Below are 18,708 nucleotides of genomic sequence, written 5' to 3'. Positions count from 1 at the left end.
TGGACAGCAAGACCGAGTGCAACTTTTTCCATCTGAGTGACCTCTCTTCCTCTTTAATACCCAAAATTTACTGACAGCCATGAGGTCCCATTACAGCATTCCTTTTCCTTTGGTGCACTGAGCAGTGAACTGCTGCTGTTAGCCCCCAGCAGAGCTGAACCAAAGTCACGATCCAGTTCTCATGACAGAGAGAACAAGGCAAAGACTAAAGGACATCTTATGCTTTCATTCTCTTTCCTTTGTTAGAAACTTTCTCATAGGAAGGGCACAGCCTAAGCCTTTTAGCAGGTGAGCAAAGCTGTGCATTCACAGGTGGAAGTATTGTCACATAGGAAATGGCCAGTGTGTACTTCCCACCCTCTGAGACAAGTTGACAGAGGATCTCCTGGAATGGTTAACATTAAGGGTGGGCAGTAAAGGGGGGAAATTAACTTTTCATTCTCTGAAACTGGAAAGCTAACAGTGAGAAAGAGAAAATTATATCCCAATAAATTAATTTTCTGCATAAAGGTAAATAAAATGCAGAGCTGGTGCCATGGGGAGCTTAGAATCTAGGAGGTGAGTAAGAAATCTACAGAAAGCTCTCAGCACAAGGTCAAAAGAGTGCAATCATGTGAAGATTTAGCACAGATAGAGTTTCATTTTTACTTTATCTTTTGCCAACTTTCGTGAGTATCTCACTTGAAGTGTATATCACACTAATTTAATAAAAATCTCATATTTTGGGGTGCCTGGGTGGCTCAGTTGGTTAAGTGTGCTGCTCCTGATCTCAGCTCAGATCTTGATCTCAGGGTCCTGAGTTTGAGCCCCGCACTGGGCATGGATCCTGCTTACACAAACTAACTCACTCACTCACTCACTCACTCATATTTTGCCTTGAAGCCAAGGCTTATATAAGGAATATTTAAAGTTACCAATGGTGTTAAACTGCTTCAGCTCTGACGAATGGAATGTCTTTGTCTTGTGTACCGAATGACAGACTAGTCCTTAAGAATCCTCTCTGTACCATGGGTGGGATGTTGGCCTTTCTTTTCCAGTCTGTATCGGAGCAGCCATTTATTCTCATATTCAATTCCTTCAGTTTAACAACCATATTCCACAAGATAAAACGTGAAACAGATCTTTAGTTAACACAAAAAACCAAGATTCGAACTACTGGGAAACAAGAAAGACATTAGAGAAGAAAGAATAGGTGACCTAAAACATGGGTAGAATTTTCCATGTATGGATAGGAGCGGGGGCAGGCAGGGGAGGTCTGTCAAGAGAAGTGAAGATTGTGGACAAAAATACAGAGGCAAAGGGTGGTGTGCGCAGTGAAAATAGTGTTCCTTTCCATCTGTTTAAAGGGTTGGAGTGAACTCCACTAACGGAGGGATTTTGATCTCGTTTGTTCACTGATGTAACTTTGGTTTCTGGAAAAGTGCCTGGCATATAATATATAGCATGCATATATATATATATACATATATATATATGCATATATATATATATATCAGGAGCTTGAGGAGGTGAATAAATGAAGTGTCAGATGCCCAGAATATGAGCAGTATTTTCTAGCTTTCAAGGACTAAGGCATTCGGATTCCTGCAATGAGGGAACTGGCTAGGACTCCACAGACTAGCAGAAGCCAAGTTCAACTAAGTGAAAATGGAGTTTGTGTTTATCATGGAAGCCTAAGTCCGTGAAGTATCTTGATCTTGGGAAGGCCTGGAATGGGAGACAGAAGTCATTGCAAGTTTTCTGGCTCTGTCATTTGTCACTGCTTCTTCTACTCCTGTGTGATTTCTTGCTCTCAGTGCCTTGGCCCACCTGGTTTGGGGCATGCGTTTCTAGTGAAGCTTGGCCCCCACAACCTCCAGAATCACATGGAGCAGTGCTGTTTGAATAAGGTCAGGTGAACAGACACCCTTCCCTGCTCAGGTCCTTGGGAGCCAGGAGCACAGGTGCACCACTGCAGACCATAGAGAGAGAGAGAGAGAGAGAGATGTTGAGAGAATTGTTATGAGCAGCCACTCAAAAACTTGACCTTTATAATAAGCAGTGAGAAGGCATGAAAGCATGTGGCCAACAGTGTCCTTCTTTTTATGCCTGTACATTTAAGCTATAAGTACTGTTCCTATGAAATATGTTAGCCTGACATTAAAAAAAAAAAAAGAATACCGCCTGTTAGTTCACATACTTCCTACATCTCCTTCAGCTACCACAGCTTAGTAATTGCTTACTAATATTGGTCACCGGTCCCTCCAGCTCCTTTCAACATAGCCCTGACTCTACCAGAGGCTGAACAATACCATTTCCCAGACACAGAATAACTTCACTTAAAATGTTCATGCTACCTTGATTGGCTTTGGTGAAAATACAGAATTGCTGAGATGAACAGGAAATGATTACTCAATTTCCTTCTTTTATAGATGAGAAGATGGGCCCACGAGTAATTTATTTAAAAAGGTTCAGTAAAAGTTTTGTGAACAGAGAAACAAAATATCCTTATGATTCTAGAACAGGGGTGAAAATGGGGACTTTTCAATACGTTGCAAAGATCAATAGACTTCAGAACCAAGAGCCTTAGTTTTACTGCTTTGTAAGCTATGTTGGCTGAAGCCTTATTGATAAGGTTTAGAGCCTCAGAGTTTTCAACTGCACAAGGAATAGTTATAATAATAGTAATAATAACCATTATACTGTTCTTTGGTAAGGAATAGATAGATGAAGTATTGAAGGTGATATCATTTAATAAATGGTAAAACACACCCCATGAGAGTTGTCAGCAGTAACTGTGTTAGGGGGAAAGCAACGAGGATGAAATATTTACTGCAAATTACTAATCTACACATAGTTCATTGTGAGTTTACGCATGACCGGATGCTAAAGACTGTTTCAGTTTTAAAGTGCAGTGCAGTACACAGCAGAGAAAGTTCTATTCTCAGTTCCCAGAGTTACAAATAGTTTCGCATGGATGTTCCATTGTCTTGGGAACACCTGATGGATGGATTTTATATTTCTATCAATAGGTCTTACTTCATTCAATTAAAAAAATATATATTTGCTTACCAAAACTTGTTATTGTAATTAAGCTTTAGGTCAACTCCACAAGATGAGGAAACATTGTGGTTAAGTATAATAAAACTAGTCATTTTTTTTTAAAAAAATTATTTGACAGAGAAAGATCACAAGTAGGCAGAGAGGCAGGCAGACAGAGAGAGAAGCAGGCCCCCCACTGAGCAAAGAGCCTGATGCAGGGCTCAATCCCAGGACGCTGAGATCATGACCTGAGCCAAAGGCAGCAGCTTAACCCACTGAGCCATCCAGGCACCCCTAAAACTAGTTATTTAGAGTGGAAGATAATCTTGGTTAACATCTAAATATAGATGAAGATGACAAAATGTAAGTTTTGTGACAAGCTCAGTAGCTAGCTCAAAGGCACGTGTTCATGGGTGTTGAAATTGAAGTAAAACTTAACATCTTCTCACACTGAGCTGTTCATTATAATGCAGAACCTTCTACTAAACACAACCTTCCAAATGAGAAACATTTCAAGTAGATCCTCAAAGGAAAGCCATAGACTAGCAATAAAGGGCCACCCCGTTCTCTCCTGGTGGAATAAGAAGACAGAGTTTTTCACAAATTATATAATTTGTAAAGATAGCAACGACTCATAGTGAGAATAAAGTGACAAAGAAAAATGCAAAAGCAACACAAGATATTTGCTATGCTTGAAGATAGCTGTATTTACTTTTAAATTCTCTCATCTTGAAGTCATCAGGGGTATGCTATAATAGAGCAACTGGAAATGAAGGAGAAACAAGAGGAACCAAGAGTGAGAGTGCCAGAGGGAAGAAGGGAAAGAAGGAAACAGAGAAAAGAGGTTGAGAACACATAAATCTGACTGGTGAGAAAATATTTAGTGTTTGACCACTAGATGGCGATGTAATGTAAGGTGCTACCTCCACTTTTTTTTTTTTTTTTTTAAACAAGCTATTTGCTGATTTGTATTAGGTACCATAGAGTGAGGCGAGGATGAAGCCGAGAGGATACTGCAGAGATCTGTGGTGCATGTGTGTATGTGTGCATGTGTGTGTTCGTGTGTGTGTGTCCCGCCTCAGTGAGACTGCAGCCCTTGTAAATACTTGGTCACCCTTTGCAAACGGAATCTGAACAATTTGAAGGCACGTTGTTATCATCCGGTCTTTGGGAGATGCTGCTCCTCGTTGCAGATGGGTAATTTTCCTTTTTATCAGGTAAGTCATCTGGTTGTTTTGTTGTGATCTTAGTCATATTCATTTCAGTTATTCCTGTGGAAAAAGAGCCCTCGGATATACAGTTGGGACTGAGCAGGAAGTCCATTTTCGTGTGTGAATTCGGACCCACGGTCCCCCTCCTCCCTCTCTTCTCCTCCCCTTCTCCTCCCCTTCCCCTCCCCCTCCTCTCTCCACCTTCCACGAACTGAAATCAGGTTTGTTTTGCCGTCAGCATCTTGGTACAAGATGGGATTCTTTGGCCTGAAATAGCTTGGAACCTGGCCAGTTCTTCTTGCCTTTGCTTGCCTTCATCCTATTCAAGGTCTCTTTTTGAAGCCCCCTCTGTCCCCCGTGTTTTAGAGTTGGACTAGCTAGCTGTGAATAGAGGTCATATTGTTCCTAAGGATGGAGCAAAAATTAGATCTCAGTGTTAACCCCCCAGGAAGGAAGGAGGCAGCCGGGCAGTGCTGGAGCTCAGCACTGCAGGGGTGTTCAGCCTCCTCGCGCAGAGGCTGGGCTTTGGAGGAGAAATGCCTCCTGCCTTGGGCCAGAAGGGAACAATGATGCACTCCCCCAACTCGGATCGAACGGCGCCACAAAGGGAGCTTGAGGGAAGTGGGAGAGAGTCCCTTCTTCCGTGGAACGCCAGGCAGGACACACCGAGTTACTTTTAATTAGAGGTCACGATGAGCAGTGAGACTGCAGAGGCGATTCGGCTCCCGGGGTGAGCCGGCCGGCTTTTCCAAAGTGCACGAGAAAGGTCTCCGGGTGGACGGGAGGCTTTTCAAACACATCTTTGTTATGATGGATTCCCTGCTCTCCTACCTGTTTGAGGTATGTGTTTAAAGACCACCCCCCACGTTTACTTCTATTTCTTTTTGTTCTCTCCACTTACTCACGGAGAGGCGTCACTCCTCTTTACCCAATCGGTCCAAATAGAATGGTGGTAGGTGCCCTTTCGCGTGTCTCGAGAACCGATGGAAGCCAACGCAGGGGCATGCTCTGTTCATCTGTGCATGGGACTAAATATTTTCGGAGATACAATAGCAAACTTGCGAATTGCTGACGCTGTTGCTCTCACACCTAGAAAATGTGCCTGCCCTTCCTATGGATTGACAGGTTCACGTGGGGTTCCTGATGTGCTAGTGTAGTAACAGGACAGATTTCTCCGTAAACCACTTTAAAGCATCCCAAGAGGACGAGGCCGAACAGAAATAGGAAAATTCCATGCTGAGGCTGGTGATTCCGGCTTGGGCTTCTCCCGTGCAGCGCGGTGGGTAGCTTACCTTTCCTATTTGCTGCGAGACCCGGCCCTTGAGGGTGATGCAGCCTGGGGCTTGGGCACATTCGCTGGACGTCTGACACTTCTCTCTCCCCTTGGCTGGGCGTTCTGGAAGAAGAGTGATTGTTGTGAAAAACTCCTTTAAACCTCTCCTTTGTGGCTGTTGCTCTTGTAATTGCTGTGAGACCATTGCTTCCCTCTTCTAGGAGGACTGCTGCCATTTAGGCCTTCCTGCTCAAAGCTCCTTGAAGAGATTTTTAGATGGTGTCTATTTTAGGAACATAATGTGTAGACAGGAATGGATGGCCACAGAGATTTACGGGAAAACAGTTTTGTGGAGAGGGTGAGGTAACATTATGAACCACTAGAACAGAGCCCAGTGGCTGGTTACTTCACATGAACCCAGCAATGCAATTAGTTTCCATTAAACTCACTGCAACTCCTTTGTATGGCTTTTTTTTTTTTTTTTTTTAATCTTCTTCCCTCTTCACCTTGTTGGTTTTTTTTTTTTTTTTCCAAATATTTTTTTTTTGGTAGCCAACAAATCTGGAATGCTCCTACCAGTAAAAGTAATTAATACATTGGATTTGCTGCCAATACTAATAGTCTCTGTTTACATGGCCCCTTCTTGCTGGGAAATTTGGTATCTGGAGACTCATTTATTAGGGCAATTTCCCTTTAAGGCATGGTGGAAAGGGTTTCTCCATCCATGGGAGGGGAAAGGAAGGCACGTTGGAGGCCTAATTAATTATACAGTATCCAAGAAGGCACTGGGGATCTCAGCCAGGATTCTCCATTAGCAACTAGAAATACCCGGGACAAAGGGACAGACTAGAGACACGTAAGTGAACTTTATTGCTACCAACATAGGGAATGAAAACTCCAGAATCTCCTACGGGAAGTCCAGTAAGACATATTCGAATTCCTTGTACAGAGGGCACTGTCTGGGAACCCAGAAATTCTGAGAGAGAAAACATACGAGCACCTTCTCTGTGTGTTGCAGAAAAGGAAGGGAAAAATCTGGGGCTTGTTTGGAGTTACCCCTAGGACTTCAGAAAACTGGGCAGCCCTCCTGGGTTTACACTGGTACAAGTTTGACACCTAAAAGCACCCCTTCAAAATTTAGCTGGGTTGGGGGTGGGGGTTGTGGATACAAGGTATTATAGGCCAAACCCATACTTCCTGCCAGGTAAAGGGCTACCTGGGAAGGGGGAGGGGAGGAGAAAGGGATTACATGGGAGGGTGGAGAGGGACTGAGAATGAGCTATTGATGCTTTTGTGGTCTTCATCTTTGGGTCAATGGGCTGTGATTTGTGAAGTAATCACTATCCTTTGAAATTCTGATTCGTCAATTAAGCATGTTTCACATCTCTGTTTAGATAATACTGATGCAGGGCAGGTGTGGGGAAGGGATTTATTTTCTGAGCAACTGTGGTCAGGGAAAAAAAAAAAGTAAACCAAATGTCTCCAAACTGTGCTTTTCCAACGTTTTCTTTTGTGCCTGTTCCTAGATTCCCACTTATTAACTATTTTATTTAGCAAATATGCATAGCATTTACTCCATGCCAGCCACTATTCTGAGCAGAACTTTACAGATATTTTGCCATTTAATCAATGAGGTAGGTGCTATTATTAATCAATAGTTTATGGAGAAGGAAACCAAGGCCTAATGAAGTTAACTTTCCCTCAGTTAGAGAATTAAGTGGCAGAGCCAAGCAAACCCAGACAGGTTGGCTGCAAAGTCTGTGCTTTCCACCACCCCTGATCACTCCAGTGAGGGTAGAGCTAGGATCTAGCCCAGATATCAGGACTCAGGTAGGGCAGTCTGTATATGGCGGCTATAAGTCTGATGTGGAAACATTGGAGTTCAGAGCCAATGATCAAGAAAGAATTCTTGGGGCATCTTTGGTGCAAAACGTGGTTTTATTAAAGCACGTAGACAGGACCCTTGGGCAGAAAGAGCTGCACTGGGGTCATGAGGAGTGGCCCTTTATATACTTTCAAGTTGGAAGGGCATTTGGGATATCTTAAGTCTCTAAGGAATTTGGAAGTGAGGTTTCCAGGACTTTGAGGGGCTAGCTGTGGTTGGGGAGGAGGTCATTTAGTGCTCTCTAGTAAAACCTCGGTCATGAGACTCTTCAAATGTATATTGGTGGGTCATTTGCTGGGAGGATGATTGCTAACATATATCTTGGGGAAGGGGGTAGAGATGAAGTTTCCAAAGGAATTCTTATATGTTAAAGGAGACTCACAAGATCCTGGAGGTGGGTTAATGTTAAACTAAGACTGCCTTTTGTGCTTAGCAAAGAATGGACATAGGCAGTTGAGTTCCTAGAGGAAGATCACTCTGCCTGTCCCAACAACCTGCCAATGGGCAGTAAGTTATAAAGATTCTTTTGCCTTTGTTCCCCATGTCAATTCATCTGAAATTTCATATAGTTTGATTTAGAATGATTTCCTAAATGTACTATATTCATTCATTGGGAAAAAAAAATTATATCCTCCTACAGTATAGGACAGTCCTCTACTAGGTACAGGAACATGGTGAATTAGACAAAATCCCTGCCCACATGGTGCTTTCAGACTAGTGACAGAGTTAGTAGGCTTATCAGTGTGTAATGAAATAGCAGAGAATATATGTTCTTTGAAATAAAATTAAGTAGGGAAAGGCAATACTGAGGTCGAAGGGGGCATGCAGAGAGAAAGCAAAAGAGGTAACTGAGTGAGGGGAGAGGAGAGCATTCAGCACGGAGAGAAGAGGGAAAACACAAAGGATCCCAAGGGCACAGTGTCTCACAGGTGTGAGGGCTGGCACCCACCTTGTTAGCAATCCTGGGAGGAGAAGAAAGGAGGGACTTGGGGGCCACACAGGTGACCAGCCAGATCTGGGGAGCCCTGGCATTTATAAATTTAAGTCGAATATTTAATGGTGCCAAATTACTGGTTAAAAAAAAATAATAACAACAACAAAAGAAACCTAAACCACTTATTTTTACACACCAAAATGTTTTAACAGTTTATAAAGTTCTGTGGAAAATGCTGTTTCCTAGAATGCTGTGAAATTGGCTCAAAAAGTTTAAAAGGCACTATTTGATGAAAAAAAATCTGATTGAGATTTTTGGCTAGATGGCTGTAAATAATCAGTTAAAATAAAAAATAGAACAAACAAAAACGCCCTAAAACCCAACAGTGCCCCAGGCAACCAGTCTATCTTGCTTACACTTCAGCACTTTCCCCTGAAATGGCTAAATCTGGGACGTGTGGGCTGATGGTAAGGACGAAAACCAGCCTGTCATCCCCCAGGTTGCTTAGGACACAGTAGGCGCTCTGAAGTGTTTGAACAAATCTTTTTTTTTGCAAATGAATTAACAGGATCTCAAAATAATATGGGAAAATATAAACATCAGCTTTCATTTTTGTCTATATTAAATGTTTTGTTATATTTTTATTCCTTCAAAATTCACATTCTAATGGTTTATCTTTTAATATCTCCTAGCTGTTTGCTCCCACTCCCTCTCAGTTACCTACAAACATTGTAATTTTTCTCTAGCACGTATGAAATTCTCTTCTTAGAATGAACCTTGCTTTTCACCCTGTAAGTGGCAAAAATCCTCTCCTTCTCTTGGGGCCTCGTACTCCCTTGGTGCCCTGCCCACATCCTTAACTTGAATTGTGATGAAAGCATCTATAGTTCTTGGCTTTAATTTTTTCTTTTGTCATTTGTTCTTTTGATGCCATATATATGAAACCATCACATAAGCCAAGGTCGTGATAATTTACTCCTTTTTTTCTATTCTATTTATAGTTTTAGCTTTTACATTTATGTCTGTGATTCATTTTGAGTCAATCTTTGCAAATAATGTGGAGCAGGGATCCAACTTCCTTCTTTTGCATGTTGATATTCAGTTGACCCAGCATTAGTTCCTTACCAAACTTAAACTTGTCCATGCACCTGGTATACAGTAGACCAATGTCCAATACATGGTTTTTGAAGCAATGAAAGCTTTATTATCAGAAGGGCAAATCAATGAGGAGGCAGATCATTCCCAAAGTTGCCTTGCCCTGTTGAGCCCAGGGACAGCTTCTGTATGTTTGGGAAGAAGATGAATACATGTGAGGAGGGTGAATCATCTCTTGACACCTTGAGGCAGGGGAGGGTTTGAAACAGTTTGGAGGTAAGCATTCTTCCAGACAATGAGGTGCTGGGACCTGGTCTGATCAGGTAACATCAGGTAATTTCAAGACAAATACCACCCTCCAGTACCCATTAGGTTTCTGCAATCAATGGGTAAATAGGAAATAGGGATAAAAAGGCAAAGTTAATGACTGATCATATATGAGGTTAAGAGGTGCACAAAACATAATTAGATAGGGAACAAAACAGAACACAGAGCTAAGTTAATAATGCAACTAATGCATCTGTAGTTCAGTTTATGCTTTCAAAACAGGTCCAGGTACCAAGCGTTTGGCCTCAGGTTGTTGGGAAGATTCTTGCTTCCCTACTGAATCATCATGTTACTCCTGCTGGCCGGGATGTATGTTACGTGCATCTATGTTCTTACCAGCAGTTATGACACATACTGGTGCTATGGTTGCCTTTGTTCTTGAAGAAAAGAGCAGTGAGAGTTTCCTTTTTTAGGATCCACATAACTTTAAGTATAAGAAAATTGGCCCACATACCTATAATTGTTAAACACTCTTTAAAGCTAACTTCATGTCAAATTTTTCTCAAACTGAAGGCATATTCATTTGTGACTCTACTGGAAATTTAACAAGGTAACGAGTAACAAGGTAATGTTTTTGCAGAAAAATTACTATAAATTTCTAAGAAATATCCCTACTGTATCGCACATTTCCTCCCAAACTTATGCAAACACTGTCCATGTTCTTTATAATGTATGTTTCTTGTCTGCTTTTGTTTCATGTTTATGAAACCATTGGGGGAAACCGTTGGACTTGAAATAGACGAGTACCATTCAAATAGGGTTGCTTGTTGTATCGGTTTGCTAGGGCTGCCATAACAAAATACCACAGACTGAACAACAGAAATTTGTTTCTCGTAGTTCTGGAGGCTAGGAAGGCAAGATCAAGGTGTTTCTTAGATTTGGTTTTTTTCTGAGTCCTCTCTTATTGACTTGCCAATGGCAGCCTTCTCCATGTCCCCAGATGGTTTTTTCTTTGTGTGTATGCTTTCCGAGCATCTCTTTTTGTGTCCAGATTTCCTCTTCTTGTAAGGACACCAGTCAACCTTATCTTAACTTCATCACCTCTTTAAGTTGTAAAGTGTCCGAATACTGTCACATTCTGAAGTTCTAGGGGTTAGGGCTTTGATGTATGAATTTTGAGGGGGAAACAATTCAGCCCGTAGCAGTTGTCTTTGGTATACGAATGACTGCTAAAATAATGAGCAAAGAAGATAGAAATTGGTAAGACTCGTTTTGTTGTTGATAAAATTATTGTTGTTTTACTAATGGCGAGTTTTCATTATTCATAAGTTTCTCCCACCGGTTAATGAGTTGTCTGTGTGTGTGTTAATAGTCCAATAAAGGCAATTAATTAGGTTTCTATTTAAAGGGGCATGATGAATAATAAAGTGGACAGAAGCAGAAGAGTGGTGACTGATTACACTTGTGTGCCTGCAATGTCATGTTGATAGTCACAATCTATGAGTAAAGTTTACTTAGCTCAGGCTCTTACTTATTTCAATGAGAAAAGTGACATAAAAGGATATAAAAATTAGGAATCCATGAAGATTTTATAAATAATTAATTTCAAAGTGTTTCAATAAACAACTGAGACTGAGATTAATCTAAGTATAAAAGTAGTATCTCAGAAAGTACAGTTCATAAAGATGAGTAGTTGACATCTAGACTGGAAATGACAAGAGTAAGGAAGGCTATGATGGTTAGTTAACCCTTACTTGGGACTTTCTGGTGGTTTCTGGTGGACTTTTCTGGTGGTTTCTGGTGGCTTCTGCAAGGTGCTATTATCTCCTAGGATGAATTCATTTGACTACCTTAGGCTCCCCCCCACTTTTCTTTCTTTCTTTTTTCTTTCTTTCCTTCCTTCCTTCCTTCCTTCCTTTCCTTCTTTCTTTCTTTTTTTGTCACTTGGATTAAAAACTAAAATTCTAGGAAGTGAGCATCAATTGGTCAAGTTTGTATTATAAATCTGATCCCCTTAGTTGAAGGTGAACTGTGCCCTTTCACTGACAGTCCTACCAAACTGTTCCCTGTTTAGGAATAGTAATTACACCCAACCAAAACTGAAAACAGTCTACATATACAATGTTAGAAAAATGGTTAAATAAACCATGGTCCTTACAATATTGAGATTTTATGGAGCCATTAAACATAATGTTTCAGGAATGTTTACTTCTCTGCACAATTGCCCAACATAAAATGGGAACATAAAAAATGCCATACAGATAAATATATATATCTAGTATGATCTCAGTAATGAAAAACAAGAAGCAATAGTGTTTTTACTTAGGAAAAGAAAAAAACAGAAAGAATGTAATAGTTATTTCCAGTTTATGAGATTATGATTTTTATTTTCTCCTTTACAAATTTTAAAAAATAGAATATTACATCTTATTTTTCTTGTAACAAAAGTAATACATGCTCATTACATAAAATAAGAAGGAATAGAAGAATAAAGATGATAAAATGATCCCTACTCTATACAAGCAAAATTATCACTGTTAATAATTTATTTTATATGCCGAAGTATTTTTTGTACAAGTTCTCCAAAATAAGCATGTGTTGCTTTAACACCCATAATAAAAGCATACAGGAGAGCCTGGCTGGGCCAGTCAGTGGAGTGTGAGACTCCTGATCTTGGGGTTGTGAGTGTGAGCCCCAGACTGGATACAGAGATTACTTAAATATAATAAAATTTAAAAGAATGTTAGCATACATTATTTTTCAAATGCATTTAGGTAAATCTATTTTGTATAAAGATCCTTATTGGATCTGTATCAAAATATTAACACTCAATATGAAGTTATTCAATAAACAGTTGAATGTTTAAATATTTTATCAGGCCATGAACTCTCTATGATAGAATTAGTATTCTGCCAATTTTTTAACAATAGATGAGCTTTGGAAAGGGGTTTAATATAAAGTAGGCTTTAAATGTCAAAGAAGTGTTTTTTTTTTAAACTGTGTAATTTGGTAATCTAACTTCTCCCTTTAGAATTCAGCAACATTTTAGGAAAGTTATATTTGTGACACACCTATCATTTGCAATGGATTATTTTAGTAAAAATTGACCTCAGACCAGAGCATCAAAAGCAGACAAAAAAAAAAAAACAACCTGTAAATATTTTTGCAATTTGTACATAATTTTTTAAAAAATACTTTATTTATTCATTGGACAGACAGAGATCACAAATAGGCAGAGAAGCAGGCAGAGAGAGAGGAGGAAGCAGGCTCCCTGCTGAGCAGAGAGCCCAATGTGGGGCTAGATCCCAGGACCCTGGGATCATGACCTGAGCCGAAGGCAGAGGCTTTAACCCACTGAGCCACCCAGGTGCCCCTTACATAATTTTTTTAAAGATTGTATTGATTTATTTGAGAGAGAGAGAGAAAGAGAATGAATGACTGGATAGGAGGGGAAGAGGGATAGGAAGAAGCAGACTCCCCACTAAGCAGGGGGCCTGACGTGGACCCTGGGATCATGACCTGAGCTGAAGGCAGACACTTAACCGACTGAGTCATCCAAGTGCCTTGTACATAAATTTTTAAACTACTTCCAATAAAACTCATCAAATTGGCACAATCAGCTTGTAAGATTATCAGATAGAATAATAAGAATGCATTAACAATGTATACTATTGAGCCAGAAGACAGGACGGAGCAACGAGGGTCATCATTAGTATACATTGCCTTTGGAGATGTGGAATTACTCATGTGGAGAGGATAGTGAGACAAATCTGTGTGAAGAGGAGTAGATGAATAATGGCGCCTTAGATGATAATATCTAGATTATTTCTAAGCAAATACTAATAATTTTAAAATCAAGGAAAGTATTGAATACGGAAAAGAAACCAGAGTTCAGGATTTCTGATCATATATTCGTAGAGGAGAAAAAAACCAAGAGAATTCTGTCACATGAAATATTACAGTCTGAGAAATTCAGTGGATTTGAAAATCCTGGAAAGAGCTACTTTGAGACTTGACAAATGCTACCAGGCAGCAGTTTCCCTATTATCCTGGAATGTGATACACCATTTAAAAAGGCCAGTGGTATTTTGGGCTATGTGTGTCAGTGTGTTGGTACAAAACCAAAGAGGCAACAGACTGGTCTCAGGTCTATGATGCCATCATTTCAGTGGGCCTTGGCGTTTCAGGTTTCTAGTGATTTGAGGAGTCTGGAAGATCGTACACCAATATTTAAGGCATTTAGAGGTTTATAAATCAACCTGTAGGAATGAAGACAGGACTGACTTTTTGAAGACATTGCAAAAAAGGAAGTTAGAAGATAATAAGAACTTAAACAGACATCAGTAAGCAAAGAAAACAGAAAAGACAAGGGTGGGCTCCATGAACCTCCCTATGGAGTGACAAAGAATGGAATCCCAGCTTGCCCTCCTCTGAGACCAAACCTTATTTTATTCTCCTTTCCTCTCCCTCTCTCTTTTTCCTTTTAATTTTTAGGCATTTTGCTGAGATCAAGAGTTGGACGTGTAACCGACGAGGCCATCCAGGGGTCCCTGTTTTTGCATTTCATTTCTAACACTCCTTATACTCTGTGGTTATCTAAGAATGTTTCCACAATCATATTCTCAATATGTTCATAGTCTTCAATGCATAGAGAATATAATACACAAAAATAGAAAAATTATTAACATGATTTCAGCAGTTATTTTCAAAATGTGGTCCACAGATGCCTCTGAGTTCCCTTGAAAGCGTTTAGGGAGTCGTTCAGGTTGCAATGACTTTCATAATCACACAAAAGAATTTTTCCTTCTTTCACTATGGTACTAGTGGTACCATGTGGTATGGTACTAGAACAATGAAAACTCCTAGCCTTAAACTTCTCAAGACAGCAGCACCAAACTGTACTTGTCATCATTGCATTCTTTTTTTTAAATAATTTTTTATTTTTTTATAAAAATAAAATGTATTATTAGCCCCAGGGATGCAGGTCTGTGAATTGCCAGGTTTACACACTTCACAGCACTTACCATAGCCCATACCCTCCCCAACATCATTGCATTCTTCACTGCCATCTGCTCCCCATAAAAATAGTTAAATAAATAAATTCATTAAACTAAAAGCCAGTTATAATATTCTGTGTGCTGAAGTTGGAAATACACAGAAAGAATATGCTCCACCTTCCAAAGTATGATGGTGGTTGACTCAAAAGAAATCACTGTGCAATTGTTTGAGCACAAAGAGGCTGCTTTTCCATGGAAGATCATCTTTACTTGAAAGGGTGACTGACACACAAATTCTGCTCGTTTAGACTTGGGTATTTGGCAGATAATTTTTTTGAAAATGAAGTGAGCCTGTCATTTCAAGAAAAATAACAGAGAGTATTTGTTACCAATGACAGCATTGGAACTTTGAAGAGAAAATTAGAATTTTTGAAAACTTCTATCTGAACTCAGCAGCTTCTCAAAACTTAAAGGATTTTCTGATGCGATTAGTAGTGATGTTAGCAGATGGATAATGAAACGTTTCAGCATCTCAAAGACCTGCACAAATCAGTCAACCGATACATTTACAAATGAACAATGGATAATGATACAAAATCTACATGGATAATGGATCCATTCAAAGTGTAAGATAGACTGATAGATTTTAGTGTAGCAGAGTACAAGTTCATTGATAATGGTTTCAGATTCCAGTTGTATAGTTTCTGTAGATTATCAAAGAAGACTGTTCAGATATAAGTGAAAAGACTATTAAAAATTTCAAACTACACATCTATGTGAGGCCAGATTTTCTTCATCCAAATGTAAATTATAATAGACTGAATGCACAAGCTTATTTAAGAATCTGGACATTAAGCCAGACATTAAAGAGTTTTACAAATTTATAAAATAACACCACTCTCAGATTTTTTTCTTTTAGAGCTGTGATTATTTTTCACTTAAAATATTATTTTTAAACATGTGATTGGTTTGTTAATGCTTATTTATAAATTAATATTTTCATAATTTCTCTATTTTAATTTCTAATATCATAATATCAGTAAACTCAACCCACACAAACAAAAGTTTTTGGGGGTTGTTAATAATATTAACAATATAAGGGGGTCCTGAGACCAAAATTTTATATGACAAGGATGAATTTGATAATTTATCAGATTCAATGATACATTTATATCTGTTACACTGTAGACATGTACTCATTGAGATTATTATAATTCAGGTTAACTAGTCCCTGGAGGTTATGCTGATAGAGAAAATATTTGTCACATTATACCAGGTTTTCCATTAGCTACGCACATCATCCTTTTAGTTCAGTAAGTTCTACTAAAAGTGAACAAAAAGTTTTGCAAAGTAAATCAGAGATCATAAAAGATAAATGTTCTAATACTTTTTAATTAACTTATTGTTTTATTTTATTTTATTTTATTTTATTTTATTTTTTAGGGAGAGAGATCTTATGCTAGTGAGGGGGGAGAGGGAGAGAGACAATCTCAAGCAGACTTCCACTGAGCACGAGCTAACATGGGACTGAATCTCAGGGGCCTGAGATCATGATCTGAGCTAAAACCAGGAGTCAGTCGCTTAGCCGACTGAGCCACCCAGGTGTGCCAATGTTCTAACACTGTTTGGACTTTCGTCATCCTTCAACTAAACCATTGTAAGAATGTTCTATTGGTCTTCATCTTCCCTACTTGGAGTCAGCCCTCCACACACTCAGCAGTGACCTTTCTAACAAGCGCATCAAATCCCCTTTTTGAAACTCTAAGTGATACTCTCAGGTAAACACCAAATTTCTTAAGGATGACTGGCTTCTGTGCGCTGTCTAGGTTTCTCCCTTCCCCACAGCGTATCTACCCTGCCATTAGTCTTGCCGAACTAATTGCATTTCTGTGACTAGCAGAAGCTGTTTCTATCTCCAAGTCTTTGCTGCTGCTTCCTTCTCTGCGTGGAAAGCCACCACCGCTTCTCGATTCTCGGGAGGACTCATTTCCCCGCTGTGCCACAGCCGCCCTGCTGGCGTCTGCTTCTATCACAGCACCAGTTGTACTGGAGTGTGCTTATTTCTCAGCCCCTCTTTGCAGGGGAGGAGTCCCCTACCTTCTTTGCAACACTGGCCAATCTAGAGTCCACTATGTCTAAGTATTATCAGCACTGCCTATTTCAGTTTAGAAAAGGTACTCAACAGATGTTTGTTCAATGAGAATGAAAACCAAAGACAATTTTTGAGTAATGTCTAACACCTGACAGTTCCATATTTTAGTACCACTTCTATAAAAATAACCACTTTTGTCAAACTACATCTAAGAATAATATAGTAATTTTCATAATTTTATTTCTTATGTAGATTCTAAACTCCTATTATAGAGCCCATATACTTTATGATTAACACTGCTTTTCAAAGTCATTCTTAATTTTTTTTCTTAATACCTTTAGCATTATGAGTCAATTCGATATTTGATTATTTCCTTTTTTGTCATTTTGAGGCATATGTTGTTTTCTTACTGGAGTCCCACTTTTAAAAAATTATGCAAGGATTATTTTTTACAGTTGTAAAATTGATAGTTATTATAGAAAACTTAGAATATTTAGAAAACCATAATGAAGAAAATAATATTTACAATCTTACTAGCTTTTACATGAGTTTTTCCCAAAATAACAATAGGGTATGTTTTTAATATTTTAATGTTTTTCTCTAAATGATTTTTATTCTTCTTTGCATTATAGGATTTCGAGAGTGTTTCAATTTAATAAGATTTTCAATTTAATAAGATTCAATTTAATAAGATTCAATTCAATTCAATCTTAAATATTTTTTCATGCCATCAGTACTAATCCAAAAATATAATTCTCATGACTTCATGTATTCCATCATTGAGCCTTACATTTATTTAATTATTCCTACAGTCTGTTGTTCCATATTATATTTATGATTAGCATATATGCTGATTGTACAATGTGACAGACAAATGAGAGGAAATACTGACAAATAACATTGATTTAGTATTATAATCATGCTCATAGTTAATGAACCCTGGACCAGAATGGTCAGGAAGCTGGTCAGAGCAAGGAATGATTTTTCCATCACCCATTTTTTTCATTTACTATCCATTCACTCCACATATACATATTGAGAACCGACTTTGTATAAGACTAGTGTTAAAGACTATGTATAAGGTTGCCAAGATACTTACTCTTAAGTATTTAGATTCTAAATAAAAAAATAGAAGCTGGGTATGTAAAAATTGTTTTAGAAAGATGGAATTCATTACTTCTTTGAAACTCTGAACATATTTTATACCATCTCTAAGCTTCAATACTACAGATCTTAAGGAAATCAGTGTTCGTATTTACATGTACGTTGAGTACTGTGCCTTGATGGATCACAATAGGATTCAAAATTCCAGCTTAAATTTAGAACAAAGATTTTTCTTTGTCATAATGCCCAACATAATACCAAAGATAATTAATAGACGTTCTGTGAGGAGTAATAATTCTTGACTTTAGGAAAAAAAGAAAATTAGGTAAATAAACATATTTATGTCCTTTACTATAAAAATGTTTGGTATTTTAGCCTTTGTTCGTTATTATAGCTGTTGAATTTTAAACTATTGTGCTTTTTGCACCTGTCACTCTTGGGAGATGGTATTGTTATTCCAATTATTTTATTGACTAATTCAGCAGCTATTGATTGTGTACCATTCACGAGGGAAGAACTTCATGTAGTATAGTGATGAATGCAAAGATGGATGTTACTCTAAAACAGAAAATGAGACATATTCACAAGTAGAGATAAGGGGAGGTAGGAGTCAGCAAGTAATACAAGAGTTGCAGACAAATGCTTATAGGAACTAATAGATGACTTGCTATTCGTTTTGGAGAACTGTCAGTGAATGAAGAAGTTAACAGTCTGTATAACAACAAATTTGCCTCCACATTGGCCTATTAAAGTAGTTAAGGGGATCAACAGAGTAGGCAGTAAGTATCTGATTGATAAAAATAAATGAAAATAGGTAGCTAATAAGAAG

The 18,708-nt window shown here is 38.7% G+C and overlaps 2 protein-coding genes across 9 annotated transcripts in view; both read left to right on the top strand.

The window, feature by feature from the left end:
* The window catches only part of LOC125095498 (sodium channel protein type 3 subunit alpha), a 1,188,574-nt gene that overhangs the window by 240,687 nt on the left and 929,179 nt on the right, over nucleotides 1–18,708 (top strand). The gene's annotated exons all lie outside the window — the stretch shown is intronic.
* The window catches only part of LOC125095495 (sodium channel protein type 1 subunit alpha), a 152,912-nt gene that overhangs the window by 12,828 nt on the left and 121,376 nt on the right, over nucleotides 1–18,708 (top strand). The window contains exon 1 of one of the 8 annotated variants that reach the window (XM_047721971.1): nucleotides 4,019–4,238. The exons of 6 other annotated variants lie outside the window; for them this stretch is intronic. The gene's annotated coding sequence lies outside the window, so the exon portion shown is untranslated. Of the gene's footprint in view, nucleotides 1–4,018; nucleotides 4,239–5,050; nucleotides 5,073–18,708 lie in introns of those variants that run through there. One more of the 8 variants, XM_047721974.1, reaches the window with a different exon arrangement.

The sequence above is a fragment of the Lutra lutra genome, chromosome 3 (assembly GCF_902655055.1).
Source record: "Lutra lutra chromosome 3, mLutLut1.2, whole genome shotgun sequence".
Lineage (NCBI taxonomy): Eukaryota > Metazoa > Chordata > Mammalia > Carnivora > Mustelidae > Lutra > Lutra lutra.
Note: the sequence above shows the minus strand (reverse complement) of the source record. Positions and strands in the feature narration are given on the sequence as shown.